Source organism: Triturus cristatus, chromosome 7 (assembly GCF_964204655.1).
Source record: "Triturus cristatus chromosome 7, aTriCri1.1, whole genome shotgun sequence".
Lineage (NCBI taxonomy): Eukaryota > Metazoa > Chordata > Amphibia > Caudata > Salamandridae > Triturus > Triturus cristatus.
The window spans coordinates 183,932,404-183,959,990 of record NC_140590.1 but is presented as its reverse complement, the minus strand read 5'-3'; positions in this window follow the sequence as shown (position 1 = coordinate 183,959,990).

Below are 27,587 nucleotides of genomic sequence, written 5' to 3'. Positions count from 1 at the left end.
TCGGCCTCTAGGAGCTTGCTGACCACCCCTACCTCTTGCGCCATACGCATTACCGTTCCGCTGCATTAATTTAGGGCAACTGTATTTAAAATGACCTTCCTCTTTACAGTATGAACATTGGTTGGGACCTACAGGGACACGTGGTTGGTAATACCCGTTCATTTGCTGGTTTGCCTGAAACTGTTGGGGTTGGTGATAGACACCTTGGGGTTGCCTATAATTATTACCACCTCCACGTGGCGGATAGGCCTGCTGTAAAAGGACCTTTGTCTTTAGTTCCTTCGTTTTCTTCTCCGTTCTATCTTTCTCGTCTTTATCTCTATTTTCATAATACTGTGCAGTAGCCAGTATTTGCGCTGAAGAAGAAACAGCCCAAGAACTTTCTGAATCTTTTAACTTTTTACACAGGTCAGGAAGTAAATTCTGCACGAACTTATCCACAAACAGCCGTTGTCCACCCTCAGTACTCATATCTTGCCCACTGTGGTCAATAAACGTTTCTTCAAACCTAGTAAAGAAGTCTGACACTGTCTCATCTTTCTTCTGCTTGCATGCAGATAACTTATCCCAATTTACGCGCATCGCCGGCATTATTGTCTTCATATACGTGATGATTCTACCAGGCAATTCAGCTACTAAAGGTTCTGGTTTCGCACCACCAGTTTGTCTAGCATCAGCAGCAACAATGTTAGTCCATGTATCCCCTAGTTCTGCATTGTGATCTACATTACGAATTGATCCCCATAGAGGCTGTGGAACAACATTGCCAAACAACATGTCTATGTCGGCCAGATTCATAATGCATGACCCTGCCGTCTGTGACAACTCTTTATAATAACCTGCTGGGTTTTTACGGGGATCAGGCAAGGACTGCTTAAGCGCTAACACCTCAGAGCGCTTCCATGGAACATGCACCCAAACACGCTGGAAATGCGCTGCCACAGCGGGGTTACCACCGGCAGCTGCAACCGCTTCCTTCCATACCGGGGGAACTTCTCTCATAGGGTATTGTCGCGCTTTTGCCTTTTTCCCCACAAGGACCTCTTGTTCAAACAATGACTGTTGGCAATCGTCATTCCTTAAGGACAATACAACCGCAACTGCTTTATCTACTTCGCGGTCCACAATTATACCAGTTCCAAAATCGAACCTCACTCTACACAATTCCTGCGGGTTCGGATTTCTACCACTATCCTCCAATTCTTCACAGAGAATTTCGCACATTTTCTCAAACACATATCTCTGTTTCGGGGCATCCCATTGATGAAAAGTGTTAACAACTGATTCCACATCATACAGTGAAGGAAAAACGATCCATCTACGCGCCATGTGATCTATTACCTTTTTCTCATCGGGGTTAGGCAATTGGCTGCGCAACTGCTTACGCTGTAAACCAGGAGTCGCACCAGATGACCCAAAGAGAGGAGACATTAATGTAGTAACCACATTAGCTAAGCGCTGTCGCGCTGAAGGAGAAGCTGAGGCGAGAACAGGGGGAAAAACAGAGGGAAGAAAAGAGGATGTAGAGACAGGTACTGGAGTGATGGAAGGAAGAGTGTTAGGGGAGGCAGTTACTGGATTAGGCAAAGTCGCAGGAAGTGCGGGGGCAGTTGGAAGCACAACTGGCGGCGCTTGAGAGGGCTGCGCTACAGGAATAGGAACTGGTTGCAAAGCAACTGGCGGTTGCGGCAAGGCTTGCAGTACATGTACTGGAGGCGGCATATTTACAAGCTGGGGAGGCGCCGTGGCAGTTTGAGCATACGGGGGTGGCGAACTCAACAAATGTGACATCAGGGGATCTTTCTCCTTTTCTTCGGACTCATCCTGCTTAGAATGTGGCAAAGCTGGGTAGCATTTGTCAATCCCTAACTTACGCTGCCTGTGCAATTGCTCATTCATTTGCTCCTCTTCATTGTCTTTAAATTGTACAGCTGCTTGCATTACTGACATACCTCTCTCTCTCTTATTCTTTTTCGCTAACTTGATTTCCTTCTGTTTGGCTTCCTTTCGCCATAAGCGGAAAGAGTCAAACATCGCCGGCCGGTCTTTCTTCTTAAACAATTTAATTTCCAGATTATCTAAAATATCAGTATCAAAACTACCATTTTGGGGCCATTTTAAAACACCATCTTTCCTGGTGTAGTGGATCCACACTTCGTTATATGCAATGGGGCCTACGCCATGTTTCACATAGAGCTCATAAGTTGGAGTTCCAACCGGAGGAACCGGACATGATTCCTCTAGCTGGAAATCTTTTCCACAACCCAAACAGAATAATCTACCAAATAGTCCAGAACCAGGCATCTTCGCTCACTAGTCTAGATCCAAACGTCAAAGGATTATCGATTACGATAGCCTCGTGAATACACGAGTCCTCTGGTTTTGGCGTTTGCAAACTCCAAAGTACTAATTCAAATGATCCCGAAGGATACCAAAACAAATGGGAGACGCTCCACTTATACTTAACTGAATATTGCTGATCGATGGCGTCACCAGAAGACTCTCTCGATTGTTTCGCTCTCTCAAACTCGTCAAGGGTCCAAAACAGGTCGATTAATCAGGGCAGCAGTCCTTCGTAGCCATCGGGACGCGGAGAACCTCGCAGAAAAGACTTTCGGACCACGTCGACATGCAGGGGTCGATGAAGTGGCGGCCTTCCTCCGGAATTTCCACACGAAGCTCCTCACGAACCTCTGGCTTGGACTGGTACCGCTGAAATCGTCCCGAGTTGGGCGCCAAACTGAAGTACTGGGTATTTTAGACCCAGCGGTGCAGGGGCACACACCCTATGACTTCTGGGTTTCACCCTGTTCCGGACCTACAGAAACACAGAGTCTTCTGGGTGAAGTCAAAGATTCGTTTATTGGCTGCAGACCAATGACAGGTATCCTAGAAGTACAACAGCGTGTATGTTCTCAGGAGACTGCTGAAAATCATAGGAACGGACTTCATCTTAAATACGCTTTTTCCTGCCTCAAGCATACATTCCTAGGTTTTATGATACGGCAATATGCAAGTGTACATTACAAAGAAAAGGCAGAGTCATGATGACCATCCCACATTCCAGTTCGGCCAGCCCACAATGATTTACACAGTAAGGTTCAGATCCCACGTTTGATGTAAAGAGACCCCCCAATAAACATGAGCATCTCCTGTTTTGGGAAACAAGTCATAAAGCAGGAACAAGCAGGTGTAGAAGAGATTAGCCGGGGGATTGTATAGAATGAAAGGGCTTTATGACGGGTCAAACCCTGATGCTAATCACAGGTGGACGGAGGAAGGGGAGCTCGTGAGACCGGTTTGACCCGGGGCAGCAGAGCCAGCTGCCCAGGTCACAGAGAAGTCAGAGGGAAAGCCCATGTACTGTGAGGCCCGTATTAACTCCATCATAGCCTATGTGAGGGCAATGACAAGATGGCCACTGCTTCCAAAATGGAACCCGCGTAGTGAAGCTGAATAACGTGTACACAGTGCATTCATAGCTAGAACGATATATAAAGCACTCGTACATGCCGCATTCACCATTTGCGGTTCGCTAATACCAAGACAGACAGGGGTAGGGCCCTGTCCCCTACGCGGTCCCGAATATTAAAGTACGACAGTCGCTGTGGTTGACAACTCACCTCATTCTGCACCTGTGGATTCAATGATGCATTATCACCATTAGCACTTGGGGGCAATTTACACTCGGATTTCTAATGCCCTACCTTTTCGCAGTTATGACATGGCCACTTCTTTTTGGCTTTGTCTCAACTAATCTGTCCCTTTCCAATATTAGGTTTTTTGTTTTGCATGGCCCATGCCATTTGCTTGTTCATTCAGTTGGTCTTCCTGTCTTTCCGCTACCTTAACCTGAGCCCACATGGCCTTCTCTTTTAGCTTGCGTTGCTTTGCTTCAATTTTGTCACTATAATATTTTGCATGTCTCAGTACTTCTTCTATCTTTTTATTTTGCCAATCTACTGTTTGCTGTTTAATCATTTCGCTTACCTCAGGTTTCAACCCATACAAAAATCGATATACAAAATGACTTAAATCCTTCTCACTCAGTTTTTCATCCCCACTGTATTGCTTAAACACCAATAGTAATCTCTCATATAAAGGCATGTACAGATTCTTTTACTTCCTGGTGAGTTCTATCAATCTTCACCCAATCCGTTTCTCTTGGAGGCACTTTATTTTTCGAAAAGGTGATTATCTGCTCATACTTTCTCATTACTTCTGGATCAGGGGTACCTGTTTTAGGATCCCTAGGATACTCTTGAGTGGGTCAACCGACCGTAATTTTACATTCCGCCCATAGATCTGCTGGCACAATTATATCGAACAGACCATTCAAATCTATCCACAGTACTTTTGATAATTTGACAAATCTTTCTACTTGTCGATACCACTCCACCGGTTTTTCCCTTAGCTGGGGAAAATCATTTGTAAATGATAAAATGTCCTGTCTAGTCCATGGAACATGTACATAACCCCCTCCTGGGATCTCCCTCATGTGACATTCTGTTACCACTGTCTCCTTTTCTCTTACTGGGAACGCTGAAAAGGTCTTATCTGTCGCCTCATCTGTTTTTCAAAACCACCTGCTTTTCCATCTATCTACATCACGCCATTTACTTAGTAAGGCAATCAGTTCTTTAATTTGTGTTAACCTTCCTGCAGTATTTAAATTTTCGATATCCTTTTCAGAGAAAATATGGTTTTTGTAGTGTTCTTATTTTTTCAAAATCAATACCCATTTTGCTTGCTGTCTCTTCTAGTTTCTCATGCAAACTTCTTGCTCTCCAAGTTATACTTTTACACAGAAACATTAACTCTTCGTCCTGATATGCTTTTAATTTTTCAGTTGGAATAGTCCCTGCTATTAATTCTTCCAGTGTTATTTTTAGTTTACCACATCTAAAGGTTGAGGTTCTGTAGCTTTTCGCTGTAAACTCCTTAACCAGTCCCTCAATTCATCAGAAGTGGGACCTACAGGAATTGTTTCATTTCTTATTCGCTCTATACTTCTCTCTGGTGTCTCTTGTGCTGATTCTGTTGTCTTCAGCGTTTTACTTGCTGGGCTTTGATTAATTGTCAGATTTTTAGGAGTACTTAATCCTGAGGTTCCTACTAATTTTCCCCATGGAGTTTCTCCCGAATTTCTTTTTTCTGTCTCAATTGGTTTATTACTATGGTAAGGAACTGTCAAACAATGCTCGCTATCCTTCTGTTTATCAAAGACAGGCATCACTGGTCCTATAGTTACAGGCACAGTTACGGCTTCAATATTTTTGGTTAATTCCCTAATTTTCTCAGTTAGTTCCAAAGTAGTCCTAGCCAATTCAGCTGAATTTTCATTTAACATCCTAACAGGTTGTGATACTTCAGACTCTCTAAAGGGATTATATTTCCCTAAATCAGGGGGCGTTTGCTCAAAAGTTTTATTTCGTGGTGCTTCTTTTACTGGCGCACTCGGCGTCAGCAACGTGGAGTTTGGTTGATACGGGGGAGGATTTTTATAAAACATGTCCTCGAGCACCTCATCCTCCGATTCATTCACACCATACTTGTAACCTTCTGACCCTGTGTTGTTTCTCTTTTCTGTACATTTTCTACCACTAGTCTCTTCAGCGTTTCTCAACGGGAACATCCCATCAGCCATGTTTGCACTCCGCCATCTCCTCATCCTATCATCATGACTTTCCTGTCCACACGGTCTACCAAACATGTAATTATACCTTCGGCCACTCCGCTGTCGTTCTCTTTCGAACATCTCATCTTCCCATTCCATTAAAGCTTCAAACTGAGTAGGCCTAGGTCTCGGTTTTAACCTCATCATCCTTTCTCTTAAATTCTTCAATACAGCTAAATTAAATGAACCACTTTCTGGAAATGCTAGAACTCCATCATCTTTTGTATACTTTGTCCAATTATCTAGCCAAATACGTGTATGGTACCCATATTTCGCTACCATGAAAGATGCGGGCGATTTTGGTGGAGGAAGTAACTGTCCCTCTCTAGTCACAATCGGCTTTTCCTTTTTAAATAAGTTCTTGATTTTTCCAAACCATGACTTTTTCTCTTTCTCTGGTGGATCGTAATACATAATTTTCTTATTCTTTAATCTCAACTTGCTGGACTTCTTAAATCGCTCCTCTACGACTATTCTGTTTGCTATCCAAGTGCAGCGCAACTCACACTAACGCACCAATCTGGAGCATCTACGTCACTCTATAATTCTCCAATCCCAGCGCGTCTCACACTAACGCACCAATCAAGAGCGTCTACGTCACAATGGCAATTCTCCACTCTTAGCGCGGCATACACCAGCGTACCAATCCGTGAAACTTCGTCTCTTAAGGGCTGCCAAACCAAGAGCAGTATCTCTGAAGTCAGCTTGTCTCACTACTCCTGCTCCTGCTGACCCCTCCTTTACAAATTTTATCTGCAAACTTTTCTAACGTTTCTCTTCAATCAATCTATTAGTAACGACATAAAAACACCACCATTGCCTGTTCCTCTAAACAAAGAGATAGTTTTGTCCAATTATACAAGAATTCTGTATTTCTCAAGACCAGCGCTTACCCTGCCCTTCCACAGAATTATTCAGTTTCGTCTATAAAGTAGTACTTCCCTCTACCTTACCCTTCTAACAAGCAAAAAGGCTAACCGTTTCCCTGAGGATAAAACACATGTGGAGACTACACTGCTCCTGAGAATTAAGGCCAGAGTTTCACGAGAGAACCTGTTGCAATTGCACCCACGCACTTTCACACAGAAATTTCCCTAACGATAACACACAACGATGTTACCAATTCGAAACCAGACAATGCATCGTGCTACTTCACTTGCCACACGTTTTCCCGTGTACCTACAGGGCAACAAGACAATACACCGTGAGACTTCACTTGCCACACGTTTTCACTGTGTATCTACAGGGCATCCAACTTCCTACATCCCGGAAGTCTTCAAAAACAACATAGAACGGGACGCGACTCAACATAGAATGTTAGTACATAAATCAGCAATCAATCAAACATCCACAATCAATAATCAATAATCAATAATCACCAAACCAATGCAATAAAACCATAACTCTGCTACCAGAAAACTGCTCCAGCGGAAAAGTGCAAATTTACATATCCTCCCTGCGTCACAGACCCGTCATCACTCTTACTCATTCACACATACATTCATTGCTGGGGCCCATAACACCAACACTCATACGTCTCACTCCTATCTGCACACAGGAGGCAGAGAAGCGCTGGACATGTGGGGATACCTTATTACCTATAGAGAGAAAAGTTATTTACATTATAATACCGATACCCTTAGTATCGATAGACTCCTAACCTTAACATCAAGGCACTCCACTACTTGGTCGATGGACCAATTAGTTGGACTGGTTGATGGTGATTTAAAACCAGCTAAAACACATTTAAAGTCTCAGAACCTTTAATCAATACCTTTAAAGAATCACAAACTCGTTTTCAGTTAATAACTGTTTAGTTTATCTAATTAAATTCACTCTCATTGGCATAATCAGCATTATAATCAATCGGAATTTTAATACATATTGGCATAAATCAGCAGGACAATTATATTTACCTAATTTCTGATACTGGCGACCATTCTCCCGAAACCTGTCAGCCCTGCATAAATCAAATCCCTCCTGGTGTGACCCTCTGATCGAATACAGGCTACGACCCAAATTTGTCCAGGGAAAAAGTTATTTCGCTCGGCACGACACAGTCCCAAAGATATCCAGAGGGCCAGACAATTGTGCAAGCAAATCGATCAACGGAGATTCGGATCACACTTCTAGAACGCAATTTCTAGACTATCCTTCTACTAACCCCCCTTTTATAATAAAGTTTGGGTAACATGCTACATTTGCTAAATTTGGAATGACTCTGATTGGCTAAGCCACCAAATTTTGCAATATAGGACGTGATTCACAGAGTTCCTTGGTTCTCATGGAACCGAAGATGTCTTCCCATGGTTTGAACAGCTCTCATGCGAAAGTGCTCGAAGTATCAATATGCAGGCGTCTAAGGACAGGTTGCCATTGTTTTTTCTGTCATTCACACTGGTTGAGTTTTAGCAGTCCTCCACGTATCTATCCTTGACGAGGAACACTCTGCGCTGGTTTGAGGACGCCTGGAGATCTTCAGAACCATCCGAGTCTGCGCAGTAGACATTGCGCTCACATGACGGTGGCCACTTCCGAACTCCATTTTGAATATCATGGCCTAGTAGGCCAGAATGCCAACTTAAGCAAAACAAACATAAAGAGTAATTAATATACGGAAATGAAGATTCTAATGTTTAAACCCACACTAATCCCATTATATATTAGTATTTTCCTAGCTTATAGCAGCACTTAAAGCAACAATACTCACCATTCCGCCATACCAGGAATGCAAACCATTACAAAAGCAACATAATCATGCAAATTCCTACACAACACATTCTACCATAAATATGTGTACCTCAATTAGGGCCATATGTAGTTAATTTCTATTTACCGATTCCTAAACACCGAATTTTACCGATTCGGTATTTAAGAATCGGTAAATAGAATGTAGGTAAAAAATCGGTAAATTTTACCGATTCGGTAATATTCGTTATTACTGATTCGGTATTTACCGAATCGGTAATAAGGCATACCTTCCAATTAATTCCTATGGGCCTGGAGGCCCATAGGAATGAATAGGAAGCCATTCACTATTACCGATTCGGTAAATACCGAATCGGTAATAGGGGGAGCATATTCATGGGTGGCAGGGTGTCACATTGACACCCTGTTGCACCCCTTAATCGTGCATGTGTGCACATGTGGCGCACATACATGCCCTAAGGGCATGTATATCTGCCACATGGCACTTTTCAAAAAGTACAAAATGCTTTTTAAAAGGTATTCGTTATTTACCATCAACTTGTAGTTGGTGGTAAATAACGAATCCAGAAACCAAAAATGCACTCACTTGAGTGCCCCCTACATAGGATTTCAGGATTCGGTAATTTACCGAATCGGTATTTTACCGATTTCTTAAAATTCCGATTCGGTAAATTACCGAATCCTGAAATCCAGCCACCTACATCTCAATTGCCTAAATACCGGTCGGTAACGGGATATTTACCGATTTTCGTCCGTTACCGACCGGTATTTAGGTACCTACATATGGCCCTTAGTCATTAGAATTATTTGCCATGCACTTTAGCATTTAGTTCCTCGTGTAATTTGTGTTTATCAAGGTGTAATGTTGGTTAGCATTAACACTCCAAACAGTTAATACAGGTTAATATTTAGAAAGTTACGTAATTAGTATTTTATCATGCAAAATAGAAAAGGTATACAAAATGTTGTTTTACCTGCTCCACCACTTACATTGTTCACCAGTCTACAATAGAGATACATTTTACATATGAAAGAAATATTATGGAAGTGCATTGTCCAAACTACTCTTCGATAGCAGTATTTTTGTGTTTGTATGGTATCATTTGTTCAGGAATGTCTAATTCTAATAAGATTGCACTGCCCAGTCTATGCACTGAGATCATGGCGGATGACACCATACAGCTATATCGCAAGTGATGAAAACTTACACCGGTGCACTCAAGAAGGCTTGCAGTGTAATACAGAGATGGTTCAGCATTTCAGACTCCATGTTCAGATGCATAGGACTTCCTCGTAATAGGCTGATTTACAGACCAGAATATGTTTGCAATATGATTGTGTACTGCTGCACATTACTCTTGAAGAGTACACACAAAATGAGAAAATGTGGTTAATGACAAACATAAAGAATGCGTAAGTGACAAGGGGCTCACATCACTGAAGAATGGGAAGACACGCAATCATACAGAGCCTCTTCAGAGTCTATGCGCAAATGATAAATACGCTTTACTTCTTCCTAGACAAACACTAATACGTTGCTGGTAAACAAAGAAATGTGTTTTCGTAATCACCTCTACAAAAGTTCACATGAATTCTGGCTGCCTTAAAATATATGCTGGTATGGCAGACATAGACAAGTTACCTTTAATATCACATCCTCAAACACATGTGAAGGCGACATAGGTTAAATATAGTTTCTTTCTATTAAAAAAGAGATCACTGAATGTATACGGTTAAATTAATAATGAATAATTAATAGTTAGTAAAAGCGACCTGGACAAATATTTCACAAATCTTTTTTAAATGAAAATTAAAGAAAACAGTATTTATGCAGCTGGAAAACTAGCTATGTTGATTGAAAGAACTAGGCTCAGTCAGTTTTACATAAGGCTCTGATTGTTGCTACAGTTCTTTTTTATGGAGACTTGTGATCTGGCCTCATATGCAGTCTTTCTTTCCTTCTAATATAAAGGGGGTGAGTGTTGTTTATGATTTCAATAGAGATGACCCTGAAGAATAAGTATGATTACATGTACATAACTTCTCATTCAGGGGACCGCCATTGATAGTCATAAGTACTGAATATAGTAGCAAGCCCATCCCTTGAAGAGAAGTGGAAGAAAATAGAGACATATCATGCTCTTCCCAAAAAGATTAATTTAAGAGACTCAGTATAAGGCTTGAAATCAGACTCAAGACAAATGTTAAAGTGTGCAGAACTCTACTAACGTGATGTTTATTAAGAATGCAGTAGTTGCTGATTCATCTCCCATAGAAGGAGTTTGGGTTTGACAGTTAAGGATATTTTAGCTTCCTGCTAGCAAAGTCAGATAAAGTAGGCAATCCATCTAGAAACAGATCGCTTTGATGTGTATAAACTTGGATGAACATGGCCATAATCAACAAGCATTTGCAATGCAATAGGTCTTGCATTTACGAAACTCTCGAAAATGCAAGACCTGTTGCATTGCAAATGGTTAGACACAGCTCATCTAAAGAAAGTAGTGCGGTTCCCATTAACGTGAAAGCACGGCATGGGCACTTTTACAAATAAAAGTTAAATACAAAATTGAAAAAATTAACATGCGGCTACGTTCGGCTCACAAACCGGCCGCATATAAACCAAATGCGCGGCTGCCGCTGAGGCGAGCCGTGCTATGAGAAAAAAAATGAAGCCTTACGAGAGAGCGTGGTGATAAGCATTTAACAAAATAGTGCTCGGAGGCTGCAATTAAAGCCTGCTTAGCACCAACACAAATAACAGGGGATTTTATCATGGGAGGTTACAAATAAAGACAAGGCGGTACTAAGGTGGGACTAACAAGCCTATTAACGAATTAGAAGCCAGCATTCACTAAGGACAATTACACAAGCCAATGAAAAATATGGGCGGAGAGTGAAGCGACCTTCAGGCCCATACCTGAATGCAGCATGCCTTGCAGAGCAGCGCATGCGCTGCCCAGGCTCGACCTAAAAAGAAGTGTGTTTTTTCAAAATCATTTTGTTTCAGCAAGGTAAAACCTTACCATTTTCCTAGTGCATGCAAGACCTTTCTCCTGGAGAGCAAGGACATTGAAGAAAGTTGGGAGTGAAATGGATGAGAAAAAGCCGTTATCTAGCGAGCATCTAGTCTAACACCTATAAACCTAATTAACTCAGTTGATATCAAGTGAAATTTACCAAAACACCCAAGGCATGCAAAATTGTGAATGGAAAGTATATGCTTTCCTACAAACATGCAGGTAATTTCCCATCAGAACCCAATTGCCCAAGTATGGATACACATACATTGTCTGTCTGCAGAGATGAACTGCCACCACAGTTCTAACAAAACATGCTGGTAAATTTCCTTCAGAGGCTTAACGTCTGACTCAAGACAATGATGTCTTGTGAAGGTGTGCAGAGCTCTGCTCAAATAGAGTTTATTAATAAAGCACTAATTGCTGCTCCACTTCTCATTTTATTCATCTATTTTATTTAAAGAGTTTTATAAAGCGCGAACAAGACCCAAGGATATCAGAGTGTTGAACAGGGATAAACCCCCATCCTGTTACAACACAGTTAACACCAGTGAGATGATCAAAGTAAAAACTAACAGTGCCCTGTCCCATTGCACCTTGAGCGAGGAAAGGAAAACATGTGTAACTGTAGCGGTATGTATATAGCGCAATGGCATCTTCCATCCGAACCTTCTAGAGTCTCCGGCATGTGAACGGTCAGGCCGTATACTGAAATGAAGATCTCACGGGAGGAATCTTCTTTCTAGATGGCTAAGGGGTTTGCGTGTGTCTCAGGAGGAAGAGTGTTCCAAATCAATGTGGCCGACCCTGAGAAGGTGTGGTCACAGGTCTTCTTTTTCTGAATCTTGGAGGATCTAGCAGGTGAGAGCTAGCTCTTCAAAGAGAGTGGTTACCTCCTGATATTGTGAGCTTCTGTGCCAGATATAGGGGGGTGTTGTTTTGTAGGGCTTTGTGTGTCAAGCAGGCTATCATCAGCTGGTTCTTAGCTTTGAAAGGGAGCGATTGGAGAAATTTAACAGATGGAGTGATGTGGCCAAAATGTATCAAACCTGTAATTAATCTTGCTGCTGTGTTGAGGGCTGTCTTAAGTGGTGCTGTTTTTGCTTTCGGCAGACCTGTTATGTTTGCACTCTATTCTGGAGATGACTAAGGACTGTAGTGCTATCTTGAAATCTGGAGGTGGCATATATGGTTTTACCTTCCTGAGGAGAATCATTAGGATAGAAGCTCCTACTGTAGCTGCACTGATGTATGCTTGCATGCTGATGTTCTTATCCAGCAAAATCCAGAGGGACTTTGTTGACTTGATTATAGCAGGTTTGCAGTTCAGGGCAATAAGGTGGGTAATCTATTCTTCAGATAGTGGTGTGCTGTGTGACAGGGATATGAGTAGGAAATCTGTTTACAGGACATTCAATTTGAGGTGTTTCTGTGATAGCCTGAACGGAGTTTTCATAAGTGTGTCATGTAATGTTATAATGTCTCCAGCGGAGGAAATCTTTAGATAAAGCAGTGTCATCCACATAGATGTGATAGGATTTGTTTGCATGTTTGAGGTTCTCTCTCAGTGGTTCCATATAAGAGTCTAACACAGTGGCTGATAGGGTGGATCTTTGCGGTTGGGGTGATTGTCCTTAGCCAGAGCAGTCTAGTGTCTGTGCAAGATTCATGCGGCGTGGCGCTGGTTACCACGAGAGTCCATGAGTGAGCGGCGCAAAGAAGGAAGTTACTACCTGAGTGACAGAGCTGGTATTGTACTACTTGCACTTGCTATGCTAATAAAGGTGCACAGTCATCATGAGCTGCCTGCTGCCGTGTTACAGAGAACTGTGCAGTCACGCAGTCATGCAGTCTGTCTGCTCAGTAGCGTTCTGCATTAGCATACTAACTCATTTTGGGTTGTGGTGACTTGGAGCCACTGACTGTGGTGCAACTGAACTCACAGGTAGCGGGTGGCGCGCTGGACCCAGGCGGGGCGGCCATCCTCAGCTAATAATGATTTTGATTAATGTGAGCTAAAAGTCGCTTTGAAATAATACACCATCTGATATTTATGTTTCCTATTGCTTGATTTTGCTCACAAGAAAGTGTCACTCATAGTCGTTGAAATGTTACCCATAATTACACTAAAATTATGAAAATGTAACACATAGTAATTTTAAACCTTGTCAACTATGGCTTTTACAGAAAATGTTCCATGTGGAACCAATCTAGCTCCATTCTTTGTGTGTCATGTGTAAGCATTGCCTTTCAATGAGTGAGGAGTTGATCTGCCGCGCTTTGATAGGCACCCATGTATTCGTTTAATTATAAGCAAAATGGCGGACTCCGCAGTGCTGCTGCCAATGTACTCAGTCCCCGATGACTACACCATTGCCAGCGTCAAAGAACAGTGCCAGGCAGTTAGCCCAAACGCTTCCCTTATCAGGGCTCTGCAGCGCTGCTTTGGTAAGTGCCCAAACAATAACCACAGAAAACACAAGGACCTTGTATGCCAATAACAGTCATGTGGATGGAGCAGTGAGAAGCTAAGGCACAATCTCTTGTCGTAATTATGTAAAGAAACCACTCTTGTTTCCAAAATTAGTATCCTCCTTAATAACCAGTTTTCCTGATGCTACAACTAGCCATCTTCAGGTTCAATATGAATTTACTCCACCATAGCCCTGGTTGGGACTTTTCTGGCTCTTCTGGTTCCTTGCTAAGTACACCCTCTGCATCCCTTACCCCTCACAGGCATACCGTTGCTCTGTTGAAAGAGACTTATGAGCCCCAGGAGGAAGGTCACACATATATGGTGGGCATGTGCATACACACCCTGGAAGAGAGATGATGAAGGAAGGGGTTTTAGGGCGGACCAGGCACACTGAACACTACTTCCTGGCTGCAGAGGCATGTGAAGATGAGATTCCATCAGCAGGGAAGGACCACAGTGAACAGCCTGAGACAGGTGCTGGCAACACAATAGATCCTTGTGACAGGGATGGGGGGATAAATAGGGTTGCTCTCGAGCCATGTAGTATTGAAACCAACTCCTATAACAGTACCAGGTATAGCTAAAGTCCTGCACAGCTCTTGTTATCTTTATCTTCAGGGTGTATTTAGTACTACCAGCTATCATTACACCGGTACCCACAGCTGATTGCCACCCATGCCATGCACCGGGGACTTGAAGTGAAAACAACAAGAACCACGTAGCTGAGGCCCTCATTCTATCGCTCATGTTCAGGCAGTTACCTATTTGAGTGCCAGGTCCAGGAAGTGGGGTAGGTGGGCGATACTGGCAGAGTAGGGAAGGAAATGTCTTTCAAATTCCTTTGGTTTAATCAGTATAATGACCTTTGTAAGCTCAAAAAACATGTTAGGAGGGCACTTTACAGAGCAAGATTTAATTGCAACTCATGACTAGAGAGCTCAGTTGTTAGACCGAGCATTTTTTGGCTCGGTCTCCCCTGAACCTTTTGTATACCAAACTCCTGTTTGGACCTTGCTGTGCTGGATTAGGACTTTGAGCACGTTTGACGCTGCCATTCAGTGCCAAAGTGCAGTGCTTTTAATCCACATGCTGGTGATTGGTGTGTACATGATAGGCTGATTTGAGTTAGCTGTAAGTCCATTGTAGAGGGGTAAGACATATACCCGGGGCATGTAAATCGAATGCTCCTCCATGGGTCACCAGCACTGGTTGTGCCATACACAGAGGTATCTCATCGATTGTGCCACAGGGTTGCCCTGGTGGGGGCTGCGTGTTTAGGATACTGTTACTCAGCTTGGAACTTAGAAAGATACGTGCCAAGGTTCTGCTTGTCTCTTGCTATGTCGGAGTTCTCCCTGTGGACAGGGTGCGATGTCAGGAAGAGATAGGGCATGTGCGCATGTGCATTACATGCAAGCGCTGTGTATGGCACCTGATGGTGTGTTCGGTACGATGGGGACTGCTTCTGGCATTGGATTAGCATGAGAAACTGTAGTAAAGGCTATTGAGCAGTATTTCCTACATGCAGAATAGTAACAGCATAGTTTTTGATATCGACGAGTTCATAATGGTGAATCCTCTCTGGTAGTGCGAGTGGATTCTACATTACATGTGTGGAAATGTCACTTTGAGAAAGTAGGCATTTCGATGCTTGTGGCTCTGTGTGCCTGTTGGCCTGTCTCCACTTCCCATCTGGGTGCTGGGGGGTTGGTACATCTGTTTATTCCTGATAGAAGGTCATAAACTAGGGGCTCGAGGAAAACTTCAGACCTCTGACTCTGAGGGGCCTCTCTGAAAAGGTTATGTGGGGGTGGAATTGGCATTTGCATACCAAGAGGCCAGGGTCTTGGCCCCACTAAAGATAGTGATCAAACCTCCTTCATTAGTATGGCAGACAGGACAGAATTTAGTGAGGGCCTGTGCATTTCAAAGGTGGCCTTTTGACTTGATCGTATCTTCTAAGGACATTGTGCGTATAACTACTGGGACTCTGGCCTCAGAAATTAGAGACCCTTTTGGATTTTGAGCCATACTACGCTGGTTCGACTCTAGGACATGGATAAGAGGATCCATTAGGACAGGATGGACTGCAACTGGACTATTTGCAGACTTGTGGTGGCCTGGAGCTTGTTGTGCTCCAGGAAGGGGTCTAGCAATTGATGGACTTTGCCTGAACGTTGCTCGCCTGCGGGGGCCAACTGTTGTGGCCCAGTTCCCTAAGTTCTCTCCAAGGGCTGGTTTGCTGGCCTACTGTACACAATATCCCAGGAACACAAAGGATCTCCCTGCTTCCACAAGATTGTAAGGCCGGCGCAGGGGGCAGCGGAGACTGGTGGAAGTGATTGTCGGTTGGGACACAGTCATCAGACTGTGCAGAGGAATGTGCTTGTAAAGATCAGCAGCCCCCATCATGTGCCGGGAAGTAAGGAGTGCAAGGAAGCTTGTAGAGCCCAAGGGACCCGTGCTTTCAACCAGGGGACCTGTGCTAGCTTGCACTCTAGAGCGTGTAGTGTCCGAGGGGTCTTGGGGAACCTGAGCTGAGACTGTCATCGACCTCCAGATCGGGAGGACGACAGTGCTTGACATCGCAACCTCTGTCCAAGATCGCTGCCTCTCTCTTCCCGGACCCACGCCACAAGGTACTTTGTTGTGGAGATCACTGTGACAGGACTTGAGGAGTTTTGTTGTTCCTTGTGGGCACCTGTGGCTGGCTGTCAGGGGTTACAGCAGTTCAAACCTCTGCTTGAGGGGAAGCATTTCTCCAGACTTGGAAGGACACCTGATTCCTGGGTCACAGCCTTTGTTTCCGGGGGGATAGCGATTCCACACTCTTGCAGGTGCCGCAGGGCACCTGGAGGTCTAATCCAGATGGACTAAACTAAGTAAATGATTCTTTCCACTTTAGGTAGTTCCGTCATTCTAGTCAATGTGGCACCAGCAGGGGCAATGTGTGCCGTTGACTGGGGTAGTTGAGTGACTGAGAAGCTGGGTCACTAGGCATGGTCAAAGACTTATGATTTCTTGACCATTGCAACTGTTGGGGTATGCAATATTGGGGAATGTTGTGGTTGATGAATACCTCTGAATAGGGCATACACAGTTATACCATTAAGCTGATAATGGGAAATTCCAACAATTGCATATAACTATATCTAAGTGTATATTCCATGTGTATATTGGTTTGATTTCAATGTGTATATCATTTTGATTTCAATGTGTGTGTAATGCAAAGATCAGTGTTTTATACATAAGGTCTGGAGTCTTTTTGGTAGTGTACGCAGTGTGTTAAGAGGGTGATGTTGTGCCAACACTTTATACTTGGGCCCTAAGGCTAAGCCTGACTGCTTGGTGCCAAGCTACCCAAGGGAGAGCACAGGTTATAGGACACATGTATCAAACTCATCCTATTTAGGACCATGGATTCTGACTAGATTTGATGTGTCCCAGCCAGCCAGAAACTGCTGGGTCTAACAGCAGTGTAGTCTCCATTCATTGAATTGATGTTTACCGCTGTCCCTTGCTCTACATCATGCTGTTTCCAATGTCTTTATGCGCTCTGTCTTCAAGTATCCACCCAAATGTAATCCTCTGTGTAGATCACAACACAAAGCATTGCCTCCTCCCACCCCCTCAGTTTGGACAAAACCTCTCCTGTGTAATTCATTCTGAGATTCCTCACTTCAGGTTTTCTTCCTCACCCCATGCTAACCTGTTCTGTCCCTCATTGTCCTCCTATCCAGTGCTCTCTCCCAAGCCTTATATTGCCCCGTTGAATTCACCTTCCCGTCCTGTTATCCCCACTCCATGTTCTCTTCCAATCTGCTTCTTCCCATCAACTGCTCTTCCATCTCATGCTCTTGAAGCCAATGTGGTCCAATGCAATGTTTTCTCTCATCCGCTGCACTTCGGTTATCAATCAATCATATAGAGCGCGCTACTCACCCGTGAGGGTCTCAAGGCACTGGAGGGGGGGGAAGAGCCAGGTCTTGAGGTCCTTTCTGAACGTGTGGAGGGTTGGGGAGCGTCTGATGTTGACTGGGAGCTTGTTCCAGGATTTGGCTGCAATGTAGGAGAAGGCTCTCCCGCCGGTTCTGTTTCTGCGGATGCGGAGGACCTCTGCCAGGGCGAGGTCAGCGGAGCGGAGGTTTCTCTTGGGTGCGTGGAAACAAACTTGGTCGTTGAGGTATTTGGGTCCGATGTTGTTGAGAGATTTGTAGACGTGGGTGAAGAGTTTGAAGGTGATCCTCTTCTCGGCGGGGAGCCAGTGGAGGCTTCAGAGGTGTTGGGTCATATGTTCGTGGTGTGGAGTGTGAGAAGGTGGCCTGATATATGCTGTCCCCTAGTTCTAGTGGGCACCTTGTATCAGTCCAAACAACCCCTTATGGTGGTAGGTTAAAGACAACCTTTATTGAAAGCAATCCTAGTGGTAGCTATGGAGAGCAGCCTTCAGGCTAAATCTTGAAGGAATGTGAAGCAGCTTGTTTTACCAGTCTATAATCTCTGGAGTGATAAAATGAAAGGACAACCACACCAGGTATATATTTAAAATATATTACTTAGGTTAACACACACCCCTCTAGTCTCTTTATGAGACTGGAGTTCGAAGTACTTAAGTTCCAATATAGCAATCATCAGTAATAACACAAATACACGTTTGGGCCCTAGGGGAGTACCAAACCATATACCAAAAAAGTGGTATAAGAACCACGACTGAACTAGACACAAGGCCTAGAGCCTGTAGAATAGCTGGGATCCCAAGGAACCACCCAAGGTAGTGACACAGGGGACCCACGGGGACTGTACACAACCGCTGGTTCCCATTATCTTCTATGGGCAATGTCACGGATGGAAATTTAAAGATTAGGGACACTTGTAATCGGGTCAGGACCAAACCCTTTTAGACTTAAGAAGTTCTAGGGCTACCACCCACGGGAGCACCGGAGTACTCGAGTTACCTCACCCAGGGAAGCCGGGTGCACAAGTGTCTTTTGGTGTCGGGTCGCGTTGTCGATTTCAATGGGAGCCTGCAAAGAACTGCTGCTGCCGTGAAGAGGAGAAGTGTCCGAAGAGATCCAAGCCTGGATCTAGGATGGAAGGAACCTGAAAGCAGAGGGGACAGAGTCTGAGGCACTAGCAAGTGACCGAGGGCAGGATGGACCAATGCCCACAGATGTCAGGTGCTTCAGGTGAGTTGACGGGTGTCTTGACTCTTCAGCCACGAGGTCCAGGAGGAATCGACGAAGTCCACGAGCTGGATTTTAGCTGTCCCACAAAGTCTGTTGAGTGCTGCCGTGTCGGCGGCCAGATTGGACCCAACAAGCCTTGGCCATGGCAAGTCGCTGGAATTCAGAGAAAGGACTCCGGTGCAGACCAGCAAGGTCTGAGGGACTCACCCAGCGAGGGTAAGTCAGGGCACGTCTGGAGCAACCAGGAAAGCCCAAGCAGAAAAGGAGTTGCCTTCGTGGGGACCTGCTAGCCAACGGGCTAGTGATTGCGAAGGAGCCTCAAGCGGTCACACTAGGAGCTGGCCCACGGGTCACTCGGGGAGTGGAGGCCAACAATCTTCGATGCAGGAGGTGCTCAAGGCTGGGGCTACTCGGAGCCCAAAGCACAACTTCGAGGAGGACCAGGAAGATAGTGTTGCTGCAAAAGTTCACGGTGTCCAGGGGTCACGGTTCCACGACACCCACGATAGCCACGGGCCTCAGCTTTGCTGTGGACTCAGAGTAGCCTCTGGGAGGTCTGGAAATCCACCCCTGGTGATGCAAAGACTTCGGTGTCCGGCGGGAGCTTCAGCGATGCAGACCGGTCAGTTGCTTCTTTGGTGCCTGCCAAGCAGGGGAGTCACTCCTTGACCCCAAGGGAGATTTCTTCAGTCTTCTAGTCAGGATAGAAAGTCGAAGGCCCAGGATATATGTTGCAGAGTTTCGTCCAGGGTAATCTAAAGTCTTAGGGACTGGATTCCTATACTTATAGGAAGTTTAGGGGATGGACTAACTCTAAGGCCCCACCTATGGGTGGGCTTGGAAAGAGGGGTGGTTACACCCATTTCCTTTGTCCAGTTTCGCACCAGAGAAGGAGCAGGTAGCCCCTGCAACCGGTTTGTACTGGACTATGCACAGGGACAGCAAGAGTGCCCCCAGTGCAGGACTTCAAAGCACCAGAGAGTGCTCCCGCCCAGCCCCAATACACAGCTGCCTGTCTGGAGAGGTGGTTACACCTCACCTTGACAGGAAACCTATTGTCCAGGCCTCCCATGCTGGAGTTTCGGTCAGCAGCAGGAGGCCAGCCCCTTGTCTGTGGCAGAGGCATCCATTTTGTGATGCCAGGGCTCAGGAAAGTCCTACCGGGTTTAGCCAGTGTGAACATGTCTCTCCCTCTAGAAGGGTGGAATGCTACCCCCGCCGCCAGAACTGGCGGGGGGTAGTTTTCCAAAGCATTTGACACCAAACACAACATGTTTTGATGCAGCCATTCCAAAGTTGGCATTTACCGCGAGGTTATAATGTACTTCAGAGTATATGGTATGGCTGTATCACAGAACAGCCATAAGGAAGTAGTTCCGAAAGCTGCAGAGGAGCTCAGCTCATGCTTGGGCACACAAAACCAAGCAATCTGCCTTCAGGATTGTCAAGGCCTGCCTGACTTATAGGTTTATATGTGTCTGTATATATATGTGGCTATAGGTAGCCTATACCACGATAAGGGGTGCAGGCACACCCTTACCCAGGCTGCAGTAGCAAACCTGTGGTGCCATTTTGGAGTGCTTCCCAGGGGTGGCATAATACATGCTGTGTTTGTTCCGTACCTGATTGTGTCTTCCCACTGACCCCTTTTCTGTTTTGCACCTGAGGCGGAAAGCCGGGTGCATTCTCATGCTTCCTTTCCTCTTTTTCCGGTCTTCTCCGCGTGTGCTGGGTGGCAACAGCGCCGCAGGGGGACTTTGCTTTTCTTTCCCTTTCCTTTTTCCAGTCTGGCATACGAGGTGCTGCTGGGTATTTGGGGGATAGAAACGGGGGCCATCTTGGGAGGAGTTTTTGCACGCCGGTCGGCGGACCAGCGTTGCAGCTCTCCTTCCACCCACCCTGCACGACTATAAGTTAGAGGCGTTTTCTTTTCCGCGCAGTAGACGCGTGTGGTGGGCGCGCCTCTTTCGCGCCGAAGGAGCGCCTAAGGAAAGCCCGTCTGCGCCCGTCAGCGTCCCGGATTGTGGACGATTGCGGACGCTGGCTTTTTCCTCTTTGTGGGTGTATTCTGCTTCCTGTCGCCATGCGTCTCTACTCCTCTGCGGAACTCCTCTCATTGCGAGGCAAGGCGGCTAACTGCCGCTGCGACTTTCCCGGTAGCAGGGCACTTAAGAGGAGCTGTTCCGGATGTGGCTGGCGTCTGATTGGACCCAATGCAGCTACTCCCGCAATTTTGCCCATACGCCACCCATGCTTTCTCCTTAATACCAGGTCTCTTAGCAGACATTCTTTGGATATCTACAACCTGCTAGCTGAGTCTACACCGCTCGGCCTCTTTCTAACAGAGACCTGGTTGGGGGAGAGCTCTGGCCCTGATCTGGCCAATGCCGTTCCTACGGACTATATCATCATCAGGTCAGACAGGGTTGCTGGTAGAGGTGGTGGGGTGGCCATGGTGGTTGACAAGCGTTTTCCCTGTGCGACTTTTCCGACTGAGAATATTACGGGATGTGAGTCCCTCGGTTTCACTCTTTCTTTGTCGCCTCACCAAACTTGTGTTGGCCTTTTAATATACAGAGCTCCGGGACCGTTAGGTCTTTTTTTCGAGGAATTGCAGGCTGTACTTTCCGTACTCTGCTTAAAATCTGAACACTGCATACTGCTGGGAGATTTTAATCTCCACATGGATATGTGCAGTGATACTGATGTTGTAAAATTGTGGGATATTACAGCCCCTCTGGGTTTGTCACTGTACATCTTTTTTCCCACACACAACAAAGGTCATATCCTAGACCAAGTTTTCTCTACTACACTGATTGACACGCTCCCCCCGGCCCTGGTATTGTGGTCTGACCACTATTTAATACATTTTCATATCCTTTCTACCACTAAGACTTCCATAAGACCTATGGACGCCTTGGGAGGGACCACACGGGCATTTCACCGGGTGTCCTCTGAAATGCTGACACATGCTCTTTCTCTCTACCCCTGTCAGCTATCCGGTAGTCTAGAGAAGGATCTGGATCTGCTACAGAGGTGGCTTGAAGATGGATTTGAGGAGTTAGCTCCTGGGAAAACGTCCAGCAAATTCTATTGGCGCGTCTATGCCCCATGGTTTACTCCCTCTCTCGGTGAGATGCGACGAGAGTGCAAGAAAGCCGAAAGGGCATGGCGTCGCCTTTATGATCCTATGGATAAAACTAAATATAAGGCAGCTATTAGGCTTTATCACAGCCATATTATGGCTGGAAAAAAAGCCTATTTTGAAAGAAGGATTGACGATGCTGAGAATACTAGTAAAGAAATCTTTCGCATTGTAAAGGAGTTCGTCTCCCCTACTTTGATTGTGCCCTCTCATTCCCATACCGAAATTTGGGTTGATCAGCTCGCAATCTTGTTTTCCACTAAAATTAAATCCATTCAGGATACTTTTTCCCCTATGTGTCTCGTAGTGACACCTGAGATTAGGCCGGCCCTGCTTCCATCTGGGGTGATTGAAGGTTCTTCTTTCTCTGAATTTACACCTCTATCTCCTTCAGCCTCACTCGATCTCCTCACTCAGCTGAAATCCGGCTCCCCGCAGGACCCTTGCCCTGCTAAATGTCTTGGGCGATTAGCACCTGCCTTAAACCTCTTGCTCAACCCGGTGCTCAATATGTCCCTGAGCACGGGAGTTGTTCCCCAAGCCTGGAAACACGCCCTGATCCCGCCGTTAGTTAAGAAGCCCAATTTGGACCCACTAATTCATTCCAACTATAGGCCTATCTCCCTTCTCCCTGCTCTGGCAAAGCTGGTTGAGAAGCATGTGCATGCCTCCCTTTCCACCTTTATTGAGAGCAATAATATCTTGCACGAAACTCAATCGGGCTTTCGTGCGAATATGGGCACGGAGACCGCTCTTCTGGAAATCACCGATGCCATCAGGGATGTACTAGACACTGGAGGAAAGGCCATCCTGGTAATGTTGGATCTGTCGGCGGCCTTCGACACCGTCTCCCATGACGGTCTCCTTTTAAGACTCCAGGAGATTGGTTTGCGAGAAACGGTGTTGAATTGGTTTAAGTCTTTTCTGACCGGCCGCCGGCAAACGGTCTGGGCGCCAGCTTTTTCCGCCGAGATGCCGCCACTGGAGGTTGGGGTACCTCAGGGTTCCATCTTAAGCCCCACCCTTTTTATTATCGATATGGCTCCTCTGGCGGCAGTGGCGGAATCGTTTGGTGCCCAGATCATATCCTATGCTGATGACACCCAGCTTCTCTTTACTTGTGCTAAGGGCTCTGACTTTGACGGCCTTCGGATCGGACATTGTTTGGGGGCTGTTTTTGACTGGTTCCAACAGCACAGTCTCAAATGTAACTCCGATAAATCGGAACTGCTCTTCTTTGGGTGTTCCCCTGACCCCAGATGGAAGGCTTGGTGGCCCCCTGATATGTTTCCACCGGCAGATGTTTCATCCAAGGCTAAAAATCTTGGTGTTCTGATTGATGATGATCTTTCCTTCAGATCTCAGATCCTCGGGCTTGCGGGAAAAGGTTTTGGCATCTTGAAGATGCTGCGCAAGTTTCTTCCGCTGCTGTCTTTGCAGCATAGAAAGATTACTGTGCTGGCCCTGATAGGCTCTCGCCTTGACTATGCGAATGTGCTCTATCTGGGACTGCCAAAATTTCTCTTTTCACGTCTTCAGATTGTGCAGAATTCTGCTGCCAGAGCCATTTACGGTCTCCAGCGGAGAGCGAGAGCATCTGACCTACTAAAAAAGCTGCACTGTCTCCCTATGTCTAAAAGGGTTACCTTTAAGGCATTAACTCTTGCCTTTAAGGCACTCCAACAGGTAGGGCCCAAATATATCAGGATGCGCTTGGCTTTCTATGCTCCTAGCAGAACTCTGAGATCTTCATTTTTGTCCATGGCCTCCGTCCCTTCAATTAGACTGACTAGAATTGGAGGTCGTTCCTTTCGTTTTCTGGCGCCTCAATGCTGGAATTCTTTGCCTGTCTCCTTGAGGAAAACCTATAATTTATTGACTTTCAGGAAGGAGCTGAAATCTTGGCTCTTTGCCCAGTAACCCTCTGTTTGCTTCCATCTGCCCTGGCCTCACTTCTCGGGTTTTTGCCAAAGCGCCGGGACACTCTTCGGAGTAGCCGTGCGCTATAAAAGATCCGAATTAACATAACATAACATAACATGCTTCAGCCTCTGGTAGGCCTCTGAGGTACCTATGCCCTAGGTACATAGTATACCATATACTAGGGGCTTATAAGGCACTCCAGAATCCAATTAGATATTTGCCTAATGTACATGCAAACCATTTTAGAGAGGACGCAGCTAGGATGTGGTCCTGATTGGCAGGGCCACAGCCAGACTAAGGTCGAAAAACAGTGAAATACCAGCAAAATGTGGGGGTACCCATGTGAAGCAGATCCTACTCTCCTACATAGAGTCCCTAGAATGAGCCTGGCTGCGGTGTTCTGGATGGTTTGGAATTTTTGTATAAGAGTTTTGTTGATTCCGACTTAGAGGGCACTGCCGTAATCTAGACTGCTGGTTATTAGTGCGTGGGTGACGGACCTTCTGCAGTCGGGTGCGATCCATTTGAAGGTCTTGCGGAAGATTTGGAGGCAGTTGAAGCTGGTGAACACAACGGCATTGATCTGGCGGTTCATGGAGAGGGAGGAGTCGAGGATTATGCTGAGGTTCCAAGCGTGGTCTGTCGGGGTGGGTGGGCTCTCGAGGGCGGAGGGCCACCAGGTGTTGTCCCAGGCAGAGGTGCAGGATCCAAGAATGAGGACCTCGGTCTTCTCAGAGTTGAGCTTTAGGCAGCTGCCCTTCATCCAGGTGGCTACGTTTCTCACTCCTTCCTGGAAGCTGAGTCTGGTGATTTCTGGGTTCTTGGTGAGGGAGAGGATGAGCTATGTGTCGTCGCGTAGGATACGATGCTGAGCCTGTGTTGTCTGACGATGGCGGCGGAGGGGGCCATGTAGATGTTGAAGAGCGTAGGGCTTAGTGAAGATCCCTGAGGTACTCCGCAGATGATGTCAGCGGGGTCGGAGAAGAAGGGGGGGAGTCTAATCCTCTGGGTTTTTGCCGGAGAGGAAGGATTGGATCCAGTCGAGGGCAGACCCCTGTATTCCTGCATTGTGGACTCTGGCGGCTAGCGAGCGATGAGAGACGGTGTCGAAGGCTGCGGAGAGGTCTAGGAGGATGAGGGCTGCGGTGTGTCCCTGGTCTAGCAGCATGCGGATGTTGTTGGTGGCGGCGAGGAGGGCGGTCTCGGTGCTGTAGTTGCTGCAGAAGCCAGACTGGGATGCGTCTATGATGGAGTTTTCTTCGATGAAGGCGGTCAGCTGGGCGTTCACTAGTCTTTCGGTTACTTTGGCTGCGAAGGGGAGGAGAGAGATGGGCTGGTAGTTCTTCAGGTCAGTTGGGTCAGCCGTAGGTTTCTTTAGGAGAGGTTCACCTCTGTACGCATCCAGTCGTCTGGGCAGATGCCGTATAAGGGGGAGGAACTGATTGATCGTCCTAGTTCGGGTGCGATGATTGTGGTGGCCCTGTGGAAGATGTGAGGGGGGCAGGGATCCGTTGGGGCTCCTGAGTGCGTCTTCTTCATGGTAGAGGAGATGAGTTCAATGGAAGCGGGTGCCCAGAAGGAGAGGATCGGTTTCTCGGCGGTGGTGGGTGATGTGGTGCTGTTTTCTTCTGGCTCGCTGAAGTTGTTTTAAAGGACCTTCATCTTCAGGTAGAAGTAGGAGCTGAGTTTGTCGTAAAGTTCCTGGGAGGGTGTGATGTCAGTGGCTTCGCAGGTGGGTTTTGCGAACTGCTGAATGACGTTAAACAGTTCCTTGGCGTTGGATGAGTTGGTCATGAATTTGTCTCTGATGAAGGTCCTTTTGGTGTCCCTTATACGCTGGTGGTAGTCCTTCTGGGCACTCTTGTGGTTGTTCCGTGCTTCTGTGGTCTTCTGGCTCCTCCAGGTTTTCTCCATGCGTCTACAGGCGCGTCTGGCTTCCTGGAGTTCGGTGGTGAACCAGGCGGCCCTCAGAGGGCGTTGTTTGGCGGTGCGGCGGAGAGGTGCCAGCTTGTCAGTGCATCTGGCGACCCAGCGGTAGAATTCCCTGGCTGTGGAGTTGGTGTCAGTCACGGCCTTGGTGGGGTCTTGGAGGAGGGCGGCGTTCAGGTGCTCCTCGGTGATCTTACTCCAGTTCGTCGCAGCGGGCGTGGGGCCGGCTTGGGTGCGGTGGTGGTGTTGCAAGTGAAATGGACGTAGTGGTGGTCTGTTCAGAGGGGCTGGGTAGTGTGGCCGAAGCGGATGATAGATCCTCCCGCGAAGATGGGGTCGAGGGTGTGGCCTGCTCTGTGGGTGGGAGTACTGACGAGCTGTTTCAGTCCTAGGATGGCAAGGTTCTCGAGGAGTGTGGTGGAGTCGGGGTCCTGGCTGTTTTCGACGTGGAAGTTCAGGTCCCCGAGCAGGATGTAGTCTGTGGAGGTGATGGTGTGGGGTGCGGCGAGCTCGGTGATGGTGGTTGCGGGCTGGGCACAGGGTTCTGTTGGTCTGTAGTTGAGGGTGCCACGCAGCCTGGTGCTGGGGCTGATCTGGATCTGGAAGTGGAGGTGTTCCGTGTTGGAGTGGGGGTCGCTCGTGCTGGATGTGGAGAGTCGGAGGGGGTCTTGTGCGCGATGGCGATTCCTCCTCCCGGGCGGTGTGGGCGGTCCTTTCTCTGGATTTTGTAGCCGTCAGGGATTGCTGTGGCGATGTCGGGGCCGGAGGTGGCGTTGGTCCAGGTTTCTGTGCAGAATGCGACATCGGGCTAGAGGGTGTCGATCAGGTCCCAAATCTCTACGGCGTGTCGGTGTAGGGAGCGCACGTGTTATGAGATCTCTCCTATCCCGAGCCCTCGCTCATTTGTACCTCTCTAATAACTTTGTAGCATTCATTTTGTAATTTTGCAGTCTTCTCATTTGTGCTTCCTCAGAATCGCATAATATCCCATCCTGTGCTTCATACTAAAGCTCTCAATTTTGTGGCCCTGTCCTTTGCTCCCCCAATTAAGTGGCCTCCCACCATGCACTATATCCAATTTGGTTTAGCATGATATCCCCCATACCCCCGTTCTGTGCTTTTTTTCTCGCCCTTTGTGCCATTCTCTCCTGCCAGATAAGTCTGCAATGAATATGTCCTTACTTTTTACCAGAGTGTGGTCCTTTTTTTGGTTGGGTCAGAGATTCTAATATTACTTATTCACCCTCCTATGTCCTCTTCCTCCCAGTCTTACAGAGCAGAGCCGCTGCACCCCTAGACAGGCAAATACACACATTAGTAGTCCTCCTAACTCTAAAACCCTGCACCACAAAAATGACTCCTCCCCCCACCTCTTCTCTGGCCAGGTATGATTCATACTTTATTTACTGCATATTAATTTAATCTGTATATTATCCTACCATTCCACAGGGCTCCGCCTGCAGCCACGCCCTCCTCTCATATGCTGTGGCGGGGAGCCTTTCAACAGCGCGTTGTAGGCAGG